Below are 17339 nucleotides of genomic sequence, written 5' to 3'. Positions count from 1 at the left end.
CCCTGAAAGTAAAATCCGTTTCAGAGTCAATTATGTCTATTCATGTCACTCCTCCGTCACTATCAAATATACTCCTTCTTTCCATCTCGCATTCCTCCCTCAGTTCTCCCCTTTGATCCTCTATTCTCATATCTTTCTGTTCTTATGTAAACCTGGAGATTTATGTTAATGAGAAAGGAGATGGTTTCGAAGAACTCCAGACTGTCAACCAAAGTAATGCGTTCTTTGTGCTTAAAGAAAATAGGCTGTGAATGACAACATAAGAAAAAAATAAGCATTTGTTTAATATTCAGCTCTGTCAGTTTCCCTTTATCCTTAAATAATGTGTCTAACTTGACCACCTTTGCTTCCTTCTCTAACTCTCATTCCCTACTCTTTTCATTTTTGCTCCAGCGTGTTTGTCAGGAACTGAATACCTAACTCAGTTTTTCTCACATATATCAATAGTTAGTTTAATCATGTAACCTCAAATCTGTCATTGGGATGTTGCTAATGATGTTTGTTCTTAACTTACAGAATCAATAAACAAACAAGGCAGGGGTAAAACAGTGAAGCATGAAAACAAACAACAGAGAAAGTCAACAGTGTTGATAATACCAAATGAATCAGAGTTTATCAAAGGAGTAGCTAAAGAAGGAGAGTGCAAAGAGGTCTAATTCTTTTTATTTTAAAAGCTAATATAGAGCAGAGTTCAACACAGGATTGTAGCAGAGCTCAGGAGTTTGGAGCAGCCTAAAATGAGACACAATTAGGCCAGAGCAGTTAAGAAATAGGTATGATGGAGATTGGTGACATAGGCCTACAAGAGGAGACTGCCGGTGGATGCCTTTGAAGGTTTAAACTTAAGACTTATTATATTGGATAAAGAGTATGAGCAGCCACTGCAATTCATGAGCCTAATCTTTTGGTGTGCAAGAACTATGTTTGAAATCTTAAAGTCCTTTTATGTGATATTATGCAATAGACTTTGTTGCAGGTAAGATCTCATGTTTGAATTTACAATTATGCAAAACATACATGTTGTTATGGAGTGTAAAACCAGATTTTCATTGATATCAGTTCATAAAACAAATGTCACAATATGTTTTGGCAGTGTTGAGTGTCAGGAAATTTGTTCTCATCCAAGTGGTTAGTGAGGGAGGAAGCAGAAGAGTAGAGGAATTAACATGAATTTCCATATCATCTGCATAAACATACCGGGTAAGACCATGATGACGAATCATATGACCAAATGAGAATTAACATAAGGAGGAGTGGGCCAAGAACAGAACCCTGGGGCACACCTTGGTTGAAAGGAGCAATTAGGAATACTGCATGCATAGAAACGTAATGTTGTCTCACTGAATATGTAATAATGAGAGAGAGCAAATCCAGGCATGTCAGTAACAAGGAAGTGGGTTGTGAGTTCATCGTGGGAGAGTTGAGGGGTGTTGAAGGGAAACCACACTTTAAGCGCTAATAAAGATTGCTAGATTTTAGATTAACTGCATTTGGAATTCAAAACAACTTAAAAAAAGAAGGTAGGGTTGATGTAGATCAGCTGTATTCACTTCTGCATTCTAAGCATTGTTTTTATTTTTTAATAAAAGGGCACAGTGCCAAAGGCAAGAGATCTGTTAGTCACAAGAAAAATGACAGCAGATATATCAGAGGGCGTTTTTAGAGTGTGAAGTGGAGGCCGGGTCTGCCTGGCACCATGTTGAGCATGAGTTCTTGATTGATTCTGTAATAATGGATGGAGTTGGGAGAGATAAGTCAGCAATAGACCTAACAGAGAGCTCAGGGAGTTTAAGATTAATTTTATGGATAGAGATATAATTTGAAAGATATGGAGCAATGAATCAGAATTTAACCGAATTAGATGCAACAGATGCGGTGGGTTAATGAGACTGTTACAGGAGAAAAGGTGCACTTGGCCTACACCAAACACCACTAGTTGTCATTATGGAAAATATATTTGAAAATTTGGTATCATTGACAGCAGACCTATATTTCCACAGAGAGAAAGTCTAGACCACATAATGGATAGTTGAGCCTGTAGGCCTGAAGGCAAAAGTCATCCTTTTTATGGGTGAGAAAGTTTCCAGTGCTCAGAAATAAACCAGTTCCATGACACAGAGAAGGTAACAAGGCTAATTCTGAATTCATTTTGTGAGTATTTTGCAAGGTCTCATCTCTCCTAAAATACCATGCATCCAACATATGGGCTTTTATAACTCATAGCTTATGTGTCTTACAAATTGTGTTACAAGCTGGTGTCATTACATTGGTATAACCATGGTCATTTAAGATTGATAGAGGACTGTAGCCCCCATTTTGTGTCAAGTGCTGTGTTAACATGACATCATATGATAGCTGGATTACAGGAGCCTATGTTGTCAACTGAATTTAAGATCATGTTCAACATGGACTGTTATACAGAAAGTGAAATACAATTCAGAGGAATCCTTCCCCACCACAGGATTGTCAACTCTTTTTAATAGGTCTCGTCGTTGTGCTGTCATCAAGGCTTTGACTAATTTTCTGTCTCAAAAGCAAATTGCTATACTGAAAGGTGCATCTAGTGAAAGGTGGCACATCCCTTTATCAACAGACGTCTGATTCATACAAGGAACAATACAAGGCTTGAAATTCAGCATTGATTAATCTTTTACCACAAAGCAGCCTGTGGTATGAGCTAACTGACTGAATGTTTGGGTATTATTTATAGTATCTCAGCCTCAAAGCAGGGAGATGACTTAGATGGCTCAGAGCTGTGATTAGAGAATTAAGTCCTGTCTATTTCATTTCACTCAGCAGCAAATACAATCTGATTTTATGTTAATGTCTGATGCCTAATTCTACAAATTTCACCACATTTCAATTTTATTTCATATACTGTATTGCGGTTGGAAGGTGACTGCAAAATGTTTAATACATGTCCCCTCATGGCATTCCACCTAATATCGGTATCGTTGGCTGTACCTGTGTTGAACTCGATAACTGGTGCAAAACCAGAAATCATTTCACCGTGATAAAGCACCACTATGTGGCTTTGACCCCCAGAGAGTACAACAGCACTGTTGATCTGATAACCGATACTCATGGATATTTGTGCTGTGTGTCTTATGGAATGATGCAGACTTGTCTACTAGTCTAACAAAGGTTGCTTTTTCAAGCTGATAAAATAAACCTTGAAGATATGATTGCAGTCAGATTGATGATGATGGAAGTATACCCAAATTTGGTAGAGCAATACAGTATAGTGTCTGAAATGGCTGCCTACATGGTTATCCAATTCTTATTGCGTATTCACTTTGATGTAATCATGTTTTCAGTGTAACAGTTTGGGTGGAATGCCTTTATTTGATTATGCATGAGAATCATGTCGACTTGGTGCATCATTGGTTTCTGCAAATGTTATCCTTCATAGTTTACTATTAAACATCCGTATTGTTCACCACCACTAAGGTAGGTTGTTTCACATTGATTGGTTCAATATAAAAGAATAAACTGTGTGAGGTGCAAGTAAGCCTCTGCACAAGGAGGGCAGGCTCAAATCCCCAAATGTCTGTTCTATGTAGTGATCCTGTCTATGCATGCAAATCCTGACAGTCCTGCAAATCTGGTTAACAAATGGTAGCAGTGATGCAGATGTCATATGTTCTAACTGTGCATTTGGTTCGTGTAAAGTAATAAAAAAGAAAATAGAAAAAATAGGTCAGATGATCAACTCGCACATACAAATGGCAGGTGTTTATATTGGTATGGTAGTCCACATTGGTTTAACTTACTATACATAATGAGAATGCTAAGAAGCTGTGAGTTACAGTATATACGTTATATGGGTTATGCTCTATTCTATAATGACCATCCACCATGTGCTCATGTTTACCTGGACAAATGTGATCACTGTAGGAGGATTCACTTCACTTCAAACTGATGCATGATAAACAAATTAATAACCAATATCTTGCCTACTTCCACAATAACAATCTGACTCGATATTAAAACCTCTGTTTTCATTTGACAGCAGTAGGCCTACTTGACTGTCAATTGCTACTGATCAGCACAGGTTTGGTCAACCTCCCCTTCCTCTAATACTATGGAGTGGGATGACATGACCCTGAGCAGATGATGAGAACATGTTTTGTTTTTTTGGTTAGTATTGGGGGTTTTGACCCACCCATAGGGGCTTTATATTGCATGCCTACTCTCTCCTTCTGCCAGGCTGTGATCACCATTGCCACATCTGGATACTGGCTGGATACATGATTTAGCCTCTCAAAGAATGACAATTACACAGTACACAATGATATACAATGGTATGCTGGAGGAGAGAGTGCACATGCAACACAACTGGCGGCATGGGATTGGAGTAGACATGAGATGGGAAACCTGGAGAACATGGTGAAGCAGATCAGTGAATTTAGTCACCCAAGGATGGATAGTGTGACCCAAATTGTGCAAAATCATTATAGACCCTTTCAAGAGAGTTCCATTATCAGCATCATAGTTGGCCCCACAAGGCTTCCGTTTTAACATTCCATATGTTATCTTAATGCAGAGGAAGTAGATTGGGAACCAAACAGAACGTTCAAGCATTGTTTTTGTTTTTATTGTTGAAAGGGTAGCTCTGTGTGTGTCTGTGACCCAATAACCACTTTAAATTACCACTTCAAGTTCAAATCAAGTTTGTTTCTTGGTAATATAGTACCAAGTACTGTAGTACTGTGCAGACACTACGTGCATTTCAAGCATAGCTTATTTTACATGCTGATCAATATAATTTGATCAATTCTGAATTTGGCCTCTCCCATAATACGAATCTGTTTGAATATTGATATTCTAGTTATCACATCTTTTGCCTTTCTTCAAAGGTCAGTTAGATTGCCTGTACAATTTAGTGTGACATGGGCACACACAGGGGAAATTATTATGGTTTTCCTTTTTCTTTTTCGATTAGGTTTTCCTTTGCCTTTTAGATTAGATTAGGATTACAACCACACTTTGATAACACACTGATAAAAGCTAACTACTTTCAGGGTACTTCTCAATTTGGGCTAGCTAAGGCCACCCCAAAACCTGTCATTTACTGTCATAGTTCAAATAGGCCTAAGCAAGCCATAGCCATACTGTCAGTGGGCTGCCTGCCCGGTACAATTTGCATGCATTGAGCCTTAATTACGCAACACCTATTAAACATATGTTATACTGTAAGTAGCCTCGATCAAGCATGCGACATTTAAATGGGATTAGATTATTGCATTATTATTTTATTATTAGAATAATTATTATTTTTAGATCAGCCTCTTAGAAGGTGGGCGACTGCAGGACTGTCTGTTTTCCAGCGTTGAATGGGCAGTGACATTACAAGCTATAAATATGAAATAAATAATAAACAATACAAAAAAACGTTTAGCTTGACCACAGTGTTGCAACCAAAGTATGCTTCCAGATGATGAATGCTGCAGTTCAGCGTTGTTCTTAATGAATGTTTCAGACACTGAGACACGATGAGCTAGAACCACGCGTTCACTAGGCTGTGTTCCAAGATGAGTCAGCTGCTATCTGCTTTATTTGGAGCAACAGATAGCTTAATAATGAAAACATCCACAATCACATACGATGAATGCTCCACTGCCTTTTTGAGGGGCAGCAGTGTAATTGTTATAGGCGAGTAGCGTACCTAGGCAGCACTGGACTCACAATAGCATTACTAGAATGTAAAACTGAGCAGCCAATCAAGGTTGTAGAATTTATAATCCTTTCCATATTAAACAAATTGAGGACGTAAATATTTACTGCACTACAAGGAAACGTGGCTTAAACATTGTGATTTAAGACACAACAGCTAAACACAGACCTAATTAGATCTGGTACAAGTTGTTTTACAGCAAACGACAGCCATTGTCAAAACGTACTATTCTAGCCTATATCATGAGGGGTCAGTCGCCTGCATGCTGAATGAAAAAAACTGTCGAAATAGTAATGGCCTTTCTATGCTACATTTTCATAAAGATATTGCGAAAGGACCGTTACAGAAAAAATATTCGAAAATAAGTTTTCCCCATTTTCAAGGTTATCCACCGATGTGTTGAAAAAATATTTGCTTCCCTGTGACAGATGTGAATGAACGCAAATTTTCTGCCAAATATAAAACATTACGTTTATTTCAAACCTATACAATACAAGTATCCTACCCAATTATACATGTCGCATTGCCAAGCACATAATATAGAGATAGCGCACTGACAGGTCGGAGACGCATTTCTTTCATTCACTTAAATTCATTCCATGCTCATGTTCGATTCCATTCTCTCGGCAAGAAGAACAACGTAGGCTACATGGGGTTTTCAGTCGTTTCCTACACAAACCAATTCATATTGGCGCAGAACATGGTGCCGATTATGGCAATGACAACACTGCATTCTCCGCCAGAGCGGACTGTAAGCATCGATGCACTTTCCCCAGCTGCCATAGCCTCCTCCGAGGAAACCTGTTAAACCCCCAGTGAGCCTAAGCTACATGCGGAAAAACCACTGTAGCCGTCCTGTTGACAACATGACAACATTTTGCATAATATGTTTCAGTCTTCCTCAACACCGAATAGCCAATAATAGCCAACAATATCATTTATGGACTGCTGTGAAATACTAAATCAATGAAATCTCACCAAATCCTTATGCTTCGGTTCTCCTTGGTTTTCCTCTTCAGACTTGAGCTACTTTCTATTTGCAGCAGTCGCCGGATGTTTGATTTAGTCTCTGCTGCTTTACTTAACCGTCTTTATTTTTGCACCGTTTTCCTCATTTTGAGAGGGTTATAGCCAGCAAGACTGAAGTAAGGAGCAGTGGAGGAACGTTGTTATAGTTGAAGCCTGCCCTCTCCAACCTCACCTTCCCTCCCCCGTTGTTCCCGTTTAGTTTGAAAATACCAAGCGTTTCAATATTTTGTGTAGAAAAGTAAGCTTTAAAGACACCGTTACGAATACTGCACGCACAATCAGGTAAACCCTTTCAATGCTTGCCATCACAGTGGTCCACATACCCTCTCGTCGGTTTGTCTGATTACATGCCATATGCTTTAATCAATGTTGGTTATCACAAGGTCCATCAAAATTATTAAGGAAATAATCTAGCCTAGCATACCCACCCAAAACAAAATGTATAGCCCAATAAATGGACCAAATAGATAAAAATAATAGTGGTTTGCTGTATATTTTAATGAACTACAATCTAGACAAAATAGAGTATTCTCTGTGTACAAACATGCTGATTGATTTGGGTGACTGATTTATTCCATGGAACTGTACCCTTCCAGTTGTTCCTGGGGCTGATTAATTGTTATGACCTTACATGTCTGTGTTGAAATGGTTAGCTGGATGCATGTCTGGTCTGAAATTGACTGCTTTTGTTAGACCAACTATAGGCTATTATATAGTTGAATTACAAACATGATTCCTTACCACATTATATCTATAGTGTTGTTCCGTATGGAATTCTTACAATACCTTTACTACCTAATTTTGTGAAATGTCCTTATACATTTTCCAAGTTTATTAGGCTACTTTTACATTGCATACTGGTTTTTGTTTTGCCTGGTTTCAAAATTATGTAGATATTGAGGGACAAGGAATAGACCACACAGTTTTTATATAGAAACCACATTTAGAGAATTTAAGGATTGCAGAAATAATTGTTCATTCTCCATGTAAATTAGAATGTTGAGATCCAATGAAAAAGCTGTTATGATAAAACATACTTGATGTGGTGTTAGGTATTTGTGTGGAACAAAGCTTTGCTGACCCCCCTGGATATTTTTGCTTGTTTCTTTTTTAGTGTTCGGTGTCCACATGTAGATTGTAGTGCGCATCCATCAAGATCATGCAGACAGAACTTGATTTGATTGATTGATTGATCCTGCATGACTTTCTTAGAAAAACATCAACAATATTTCTAACTGTTACTGTATTGTAACTAACTGTTACTGTACTGTATTATATTATTTGAAATATTGACTAGACACTTGTGTCTTTTAAGAATCTTACTGAACTCAAACCTTAACCAAACCAAAAAGGCCTATGTAGTGAGGTTTGTAGACTGCAGAGGTCTGCATGTGCTGGCCTCCCTTAAACTCAGTCTAACCCACACCTTGATGTTGGATCACGGGTCTGATGTAATCTGTGTTGTGAGAATCACAACAAAGCCTGAACCTGCGGTGGAGGAGTGAAAGTGAAGCTGCCAGGTGGCATTTCATTCTCCACAGGTGGCGTGCTGCTCGTGGTGGGGAGAACCTGCTCTGCTGCTGTTTTGACCTGTTGAGGAGTGCGGTCACAAGTATGTGATTAGAATGTTTGCGAACCGAGAGTTCCACATTATGATGTCACAATTACCCTCAGAGATTTTCCCCATAGACTGTATAAGGAACACTGACAGATTGTTTGCGTAGAATTCTAGAAGGAACCAGGAAAATAATTCACTCCTCAACAGGTTAAGAGACGTGCTGCCCCACCTGGCACTGGGCCTCTTGAGAGACCAGCGGGCTTGCAGCCAAAGGTGTCAGGCGAGGGAAAAGGGCTACAATCCCTTAGTGGGTCTTGTTAGGAACTTCTAATCTGAAAGGTGGCTGGTTGCCAACTTGCCACTATCCATAGTTCCATCTAGTAATAAGTCTTCAGCAAGCGAAATCAAAACAATGTTCATGAAGTATTACCTATAAACACCTTTTTTGGCATGTTTGCACTATCATGACTGTTACTACACCTGGATGCAGATACTTGGCAAGGCACAACAATTTCAATTTCAGCCTCATATGAAAATGTGCAAAAGTGCTGTTTATAAGAAAGCAAGCCTTTACATTTAACATTTCCCCCTTTGCAGCCTCTTATTTAGTTTGCATTCATGTTCTACAAGCGTCATTGCCGTTTCTTTCTGTGGAGGAGACTGTGTGTGTTTGTGAGTCCATCTATATGTGTCTTCCAACCTGATCTTACATCCATACATTTCTTTTATGTTTCTTTGTTTGAAATAGAATATGGGTATCTGTGCATGCCCTACACAGTAAAATTGTCAGAGTTGTTTTCAACTCTAATAGAGTCGATTCTGACTCTGTCATAGAGACCCATTGGTCCCACCCCACAGAGAGTAAATTTGACTCTTCTCCTAGAGCACATTTTTCAGAGTTAAATTTACTCTATAGAGAGTTCAAAAATCACCAAGATAAACTCCACAGGGAGTAAAGAAAAATCTACTCTATAAGCCAACAACTCTTTCCAGAGTCATCTTAACTCTTAATGGGGTAATCTTAGTTTATCTCTATTCAGAGTTTATTCCCAGCTACTCTTGCTAGTCACCATTTTGCTTGTCTTTATCAAGCTCTACAAAATCTGAAGGACATACAGACAAATTATTGAAAATATATTTATTACAAAATATTAAGTTAATGTATCAATATACAATATAAAAAGTTTCATTTTTTTTTCCTTTTGTAAATGCATGTACAACACATTTGGCATCAAATGGAACAAAGCCACTAGAACATAATATCAAGTTGTTGTTAGTGATACATTAGCTTACATACCAATTTTACTCACTCTACAGCCTGTACTGAAACATTCTAGCATCACTGACATGTTTAAGTCTACACATTCTAACAGTGAAGCTACACCAGGCGCGTAACTGAAGCGTTACGTTCGCATACCTGTACCTGTGTGCCGTTGAGCCACTGGCCTTAGTGTTTGACGGCAAGGGTTGAAATGCTTACACCATTTAAAATAACTTAGAGTGTACCTCCATGAAGAAGTGCCTAGTGACCTTGGAATTGACCATGTGTACATGCAGGTTACATCACAAATCCAAATCCCTGGTAAGTAATTGACAGCACTGTGATTTTTAACTGGATTTTTTTTCTAATGTGTGCTTTACCTTTGAGTAGAGTAAAAGATGTTCAAAGGAAATCGAAGCACCACGTAATATTGTTTTTCATTTGTTTATTTCTCTTATAAAAGGAACCACACAACCTCCTTTTTTGCTAATGGTAGGCCCTGGCGTTTGTCTGAGATTAGTGTGAAATAAAGTACAATATATTAGTTTCCTATGTGTGCCAAGTAAACATGTTGTTTTCTATATCTAATTAAAGCACCGAGCAGGCACCCAGAACCTTGTCTGTTATTGGAATATTCAAAGTGGTATCACTCTTGGAGCAGAGGCCCAGCAGAACTGAATAAATGCAAGATGCTCTTCCTTTTTCTGTGAATTTTTAAAAATGATTTCAGAAACAGATGTGGGGGGATAACCTCATTATTCACAAAGATACACACAAAATGGGTATCTTGGTATAAATAAGTCAAATGTGAATACATAGAAGACAAAAAAAACATGCTGTGTTGATCAGCATCATTTGATAAACTCAAAGCAGGGTCAGAGCCAAATCAAAATAGAGGTTTACATTAATTAACACACAAACTCTACATAAGTGGTCTTGTAGTAAAACTAGATAACCATAGTTAAGTGTTAGACACATTGCTTTAGAACAATATTTAGTTGTAATAATAGTATGGAATGACATTTCAATTGAAATCTTTTTATGCTGAATCAGCGATAAGGCTCACAATTTATAGTCCATGCAGAGGTGATAGATATTGATGCAGATGTTCCTTTAAGCGCACTCTAGATTCTGAAGACAAAGCCCTGGTTGCTTGGCATAGGATCTTTCCAGTCAGCCAGGGGTGTGTTTCCCAAAACCATGGTTGCAATACAATTTCCCATTGCTAACCAACTAACAGGACAAGGACATCCCTTGTATGTCAGGGGAATATACTAAACTTGAGTTTAGTTGTTCCACCAGCATATCTAGACCTGTATGTATCAGTGACCTATCGTGGACTAAGAAGGAAATGAAAGAGCCAAAACTTTTCCAACACTGAAAATCCCTGTAGGATCACATGGAATTGCATATTGGCCCTTTGAAGTGGCACTTTCTCCAGGATCCATGCCTGCCACCTTTAAAATGAACTAAAGAGTGTGGCATCCTGCAGAGTTCCGGTGAGATCAAGTGACACCAATTTATACACACCAAAAAAAGGCAGGTGTGTGTTATTTGAAATTCTCTTTTTATTGTAGAAAATATGAACATTCTTTTTTTTCTTGAAGAGGTTTGGTACACCCGAACCATACTATAATAAAACATTTATATTCAGGTAGTTCAAGTAGTTATAGTGTCATCTAGTGGCTATGCTCTGTGCTCTGTATTTTTACACATGCTCCAGTGAAGAACATCTGCCTCCGACTTTAAACCTCAGCTGCATCTTGTGCCCCAGGTGTTCAATGAAATAAACCTTAATAGTCAGGGTTTCATGGAGAATTGAGCAATGACAATGCAAGGTGGTGCACTAATCTAATGCTCTCTTCGTCAGATTCAGCAAATTACTCCCCACAGTCTTTTAGCTGATGGTTCTCTGTGTGCACTTACAAAATGAGAGAATCATAGTGACAAAACCAGCCAATAAACAGGTAGTTTCATAGATCACAGAAGGATCACAGAATTATAGCGGGATCATTTCAGCTAAAATATCTTTTGACCAGTATCACAGGGTGTACAGGCCCAATGTGGTGTAGGCATGCTCAAGATTCCTCAATACAACAGTAAAAACTCAAACTGGTGGTCATGCATTAAGTCTTTAAGTCATGAGGTCTTGATTAATAGGTCTTGTTTTCATGGGCTCTTGAATCTTGATGCATTTGTAGCTTCACATTAACATTTCACAGTTACAGCACTTGACAGAATTGAATCAATTGACCTACATAATATGGCAAACCATATACAGTATACTTGCCTTGCAGTATGATTGGTGACGTAATGTCGCTGTTTTCTATTTTTGTATCAGTTAATTTCCAAGGGGAGCATAACCAGCAGTGGAATTAAACTTTAGTTAGTACATTAAACCCTCATTGTATTCTTATTGGAAGTACTGTAGACCTCTCTCTTGTCAGCAAAGTGCTGCAGACCCACTTGGGCAAAGCTGCCAAACAGGTAATGACGTCATATCTGGGCTAATCTTCACTCAATTAGCATAAAACTTGATCTTAGCGCTTAACTGGCATCCTGTTTCCATGGCAACTGTGCCCTGCTGGACCGCTTGGCTTCCCTATCGCTGCTTGCACTTCTCTGGCACTTTTAAACCTTTAAATGAAATCCAAAAACGATGACACAAGAGAAGTAAAGGTGTTGAAGTGGTACTTGGTGAAAAGGAAGAAAACACATTAGGGCGGTGGTACTATAGTGGCTAAGGAACTGGGCTAGCATGCAGTGGCCGGAAAAGTTGTGGATTCATTATGTGGCATGAATAAGACCTACTCTCTATTTCTGCACAGGAGGTCGTACCAAGTGAGTTGAGTACTAAACCCACATCTGTCCTGGTTAAATGACCTGGGGTGCGTTTCCCAAAACCATAGCTGCTAACTTTGTTGGATGCAATACAATTTCCCATTGCCAACCAAGTTGCTAATAGGTTAGCAACAGCAGCAGGGTGTGCTTAAAGGGACACCAGGCAACGTTTTCGTGTTAATTAATCATCTTGTAAGTCGGTATATGGTTAAATGACTCATTACGGGGCGAATGAAGGCTCTTTCGCCCACCCCTACTGCCTGTAGGAAGAATATCCCACTTGCAAATTCGGTGTATCCTACCCGCCGACCGAAGCAGGATCAGTTTATAGCACAGAGGCAGGCTAACGAAATGCTAGAGATTGTTGGAAACTTGTGTATAATGGCAGAGCCAGCGAAGAAGCAGCGAAAACCCTTGACGGAAGACGCAAAGAAAAGGAAAAGAGCTTCAGACCGAGCGAGGGGGAGTTTCGTAGAGAAAAAGCATCAGGCTTTAATATGCATATTTAGCCTCTGTATTAGGGATGTCTGTTTTTTCCATTTCTCCTGTAAGGCTTTGAGCATCAGCACTTCTACCAAGAACTAGCCAGATTTGCTAGAGATGAGGTAGCAGAGATGATGCTGGTAGCGGATATATGCTGATTTGGAAACCAGTGGAACCAGTGCTCCTAGCCAGTCCATGGCCTCTGTGATCCATGTGTGCTGTGTGCCCCATTCTCTATCCGAGGAGATTTAACCAATATCTACAGCAGGATACTGCATCTGTCCACTCAGCTTGCATCAGACAGGGTTACTGGCTCACTGTGGTGCACATCCACGATGCATATTTTCACATTGCAATCCACACAAGTCACAGAAAGCACCTCTGTTTTTTTCTTTCAAGAAAGCAGAAGTACACAGTTCTACCTTTTGGTTTATTCCTGGTCCCAGCAGTTTCACCAAGTGCATGGTTGCAGCACTCATTCCACTCTGTCGTCAACAAATTTGTGTCCGGAGTTATTTCAATGACAGGTTAATATGTGACGATACAGAGGTGGTGCTGGCACATCTCCTCAAGTTAGGCCTGACACTGAATAAGGAGAAGAATTCTCCCATGCCATCCACAACAGTAAAGTTGTTATAGAAGATCGGCCTAGGCTACTGCTGATCTACGAAGATGTTTGGCCCTGGAATGACCTGGTTGATGCGCTAAGCTATTGTTATCGTTTAAAAGAGTCGACAAGCGTTGTCCTTGCTTAAAAGTGTAATCCATTTACGTAAAAACCGCATGGCAAACGCACCTCCACCGTAGAACAGTCAAAAACGTTTTGCCCTTCCGGGTTCAACACATAACCACAACAGTAGGCTTCCTACCTACAGTATATACCTGATGCACCCCCACAGAAACACAGCTCTAAGGAGATGACACGTCAACTTAAGCAACATATTTGGCTGCTACAAAAGTATTTGGGCCAGGTGATGGAGTCCTTTTAGATGAGAGCCTGTTTGACACCTCAGAGGTTGCTGGCATTGATGCACAGTTTGACCAAACCTTTGGGAAAAGCTCAAACTTTGGTAAAGTTGAATACTACTTGGCAGCTTAGGGTGTGTCACCACCTACAACCACTGTGGTCCACATGAGAACGGAACACTCTGGTCCACATAAGAATGGAACACTGTGGTCCACATGAGAACGAAACACTGTGGTCCACATAAGAATGGAACACTGTGGTCCACATGAGAACGAAACACTGTGGTCCACATGAGAACGAAACACCGTGGTCCACATGAGAACACTGTGGTCCACATGAGAACACCGTGGTCCACATGAGAACGGAACACTGTGGTCCACATGAGAACACTGTGGTCCACATGAGAACGGAACACCGTGGTCCACATGAGAACACTGTGGTCCACATGAGAACACTGTGGTCCACATGAGAACGGAACACCGTGGTCCACATGAGAACACTGTGGTCCACATGAGAACGGAACACCGTGGTCCACATGAGAACGGAACACCGTGGTCCACATGAGAACGGAACACTGTGGTCCACATGAGAACACTGTGGTCCACATGAGAACGGAAAACACTGTAGCCCGCATGAGAACGGAACACTGTAGCCCGCATGAGAACACTGTGGTCCACATGAGAACGGAACACTGTGGTCCACATGAGAACGGAACACTGTGGTCCACATAAGAACGGAACACTTGTAGCCCGCATGAGAACAGTGGCTGCACCCGGATATCGGCGCAGGCCATCTGGGCGATTTATGGACAAGCTCACATGGACCTGTTTGTGTTCACGGAGGCAACCCGCTGCCGACTGGGATTCAATGATGGGCCCCAAAGAAACAGTGAGGGTGGATGCGCAAGCAAGCAAAAGGCCCCAGGGCCTTCTCCGTCTTCTCTTTTTTCCCTCTTTTACTAGCTGTACAGGCAATATTTATAGAGACTGTGAGCCGTCATGCAGCTTGTAGCCCCAGACTGGCCACAAATGATCAATGGCAAATCTGATGACGTTGCTCGTGGGTTCTCCATGGTGTCTATCACTCACACAGGACTCAGTGGGGCAAGCTTGGGGCCAGCTCTGACACCTGAAGACAGGTCTATACAAGCTACATGTCTGGCCCCTCGGCAGGAACAACCAGGCAGTCGCATCCAGGGTGTGTTGACAATTGCATGCAGTTAGGTGACCTTCTACTAGGGTACTCTATGCTAGTCAGTAGGAAAGGCTTATTCACTGGTGCCATCCCAGGCGGCTGGCCCAGTTACAGTTAGGGGCCTGGTGGAGCCTATGTCCACCACAGTCCCGTATTTTTCCCTCCATAGGATCTATGGATTGTGTTAGAGGCACTAGTTGGGACTTTGAGGCCTTTGAGCCTCCAATAGATTGTCCGATATATTTGTAGCTCCTCATCCTTTAAGACTTTCCTCCTGGTCATTGCATTGGCAAGTAAGCAAGCTTCATGCTTTGTTCAATGCCTGAGACTCAGTTTGGACAGCTCCTCCACCTCTCTCATGCCAACCCTACTTTCTTGCCAAGCGAATTTCCTGTCTTTCATATGAGAGCCATTAACCATCTATTGCTTTCAACACTCAACACTTTAACAAACCCAATCTGTGCATTGTACTGTAGTTACCCAGTCAGTACCCAGCCTTTTAGATGAAGAGACTGGGTTATGGGAGGGGTAAACAAATGGCCAGGTAGTTTCAAAGCAGTGGCTGGTCCACTGTGTAGTCCAGATGATTGAGTTTGTCTATGGGGGATGGGATTCCCTTACCTCATCCATTAGGATTGTGGCCCACTCCACCCAGAGTGGCAGCCTCGTTGAGAATATTCAGAGGCACTTCATTGAAGGACACTTTTTCAAAAGCAGACTGGGCTTCTACAGTAATATTTGCACATTTTATCGCCTTTGCAGCACTGATACAGGCCACCAAGCAGGGTGGAATTATAGGTTCTATTAATTCCTAATGAGGACTGGTGACGTACTGTAGACAAGTGAATTGAGTGTAACAAGGAAAAAACTATTTGGGGCAAGTTATGCCAATCAAATTGTTGTCGGTTGTCCTTGATGATTTGACTGAAGTGACCTACAGTAATATGTTTGGTAGTTCAATCTCTTAGACCTTCTCCACATGCTACGCCATGGTCACACAGAACAAAGAGAGCATTTCACTGCATGTATCAGTACCATTAATGTGGCCTCTATTGAAGCTGTCTCTATCCTGTAGGTAGGAGGAAAGCACGATAAGACATATCCTTTGAGTTGACTTCTGTTGGTTTTGGAGCAGAGAAGATTTGGTAACACTTGACTAGACAGTATCGAAATGTATGTATGAACACATGACACTGTCATGACACATGAAACCTAACCCTAATCCTAACCTCCAACCCTAATCCTAACCCCAACCCTAACTCTAAACCTAACCCTAATCCTAACCCTAACTTGTTATGACAAAAACCGAATGTCACTTAATAACAGAAGCGTTATGTCATATGTATATTTACATAACAGCCAGATAGCATTACATCCTTGAATTAAATGCATTGTATCTATGGCCATTATGTTCATTGTTCATACATAAAGAAAATTCAATATTGTAGTCCAAGAGCAACTGCAACAAACTTTGCCAATACCGTACTTTTCTCTGTAAGCCTTTATTTGTAAAAATCAGTTGGTTTAATTATAACCTTTTGTACCACGTAATGTTAACACTTTGTATTGGTAGAAAAAAAAACATTTTGCTCAAACACATAGAAAAACTGATTGACACTCTTACATTAATTGGCACTGACAAAAATACAACCTTGTACTTTACAAATGTTTGAATTCATAAAGACAAATTAAACCGAAAACCACATTATATCAAAAAGAATATAACAAGCACAAATGAAAAACCTGATGAAAACAAATTTCACAGTAGAAAAAAAGATAAATATTACTTTTAGGGCATGGTTTACTGTAAATATAAATATATGTCATTTTGATGGAAAAACAACAGAAGTTACAATTACTAAAATAATACAAGGAATACAGGCAACTAGAAGTGAAATAAAAACCATACTCAGTGATTGAATGTTCAGTTCTTTTTCCCTTACATGTGCTTGACTTGTCTTGTTAAGTGAAAGTAAAGATCCTTTGTCTGTCTTGAAGGGGCAACTGATCTCAACCTCACTGAGAAATAGGTTTCCTTTTGTATTACTTAGGAAAGTCAACTACTTCACCGAGACAAGTTTTCTTCTGTATTCTTTTACAATAATTCACCTTTACTTCACTTGGACCTAGGTTTCCACTTGTCCACTTCCACTTGTTCTTTCACATGAAAAGTAATCTACATCCTGACATACCAATACCAATGTAAAACATGTATATCAATGACCAACAGTTTAACCCATAGTCTTCATTAAGACTGATGTTATCTCTATGCTACACCTTGCGGAAGGGTTAGTGAACCACAATATTTCCACACGCCTGTCATTTCCAT

Source organism: Alosa pseudoharengus, unplaced genomic scaffold (genome assembly GCF_046254945.1).
Source record: "Alosa pseudoharengus isolate Yale_2024_CS ecotype anadromous, Long Island Sound unplaced genomic scaffold, YU_APseudo_1.1 YU_APseudo_1.1_scf_23, whole genome shotgun sequence".
NCBI lineage: Eukaryota > Metazoa > Chordata > Actinopteri > Clupeiformes > Clupeidae > Alosa > Alosa pseudoharengus.
Note: the sequence above shows the minus strand (reverse complement) of the source record.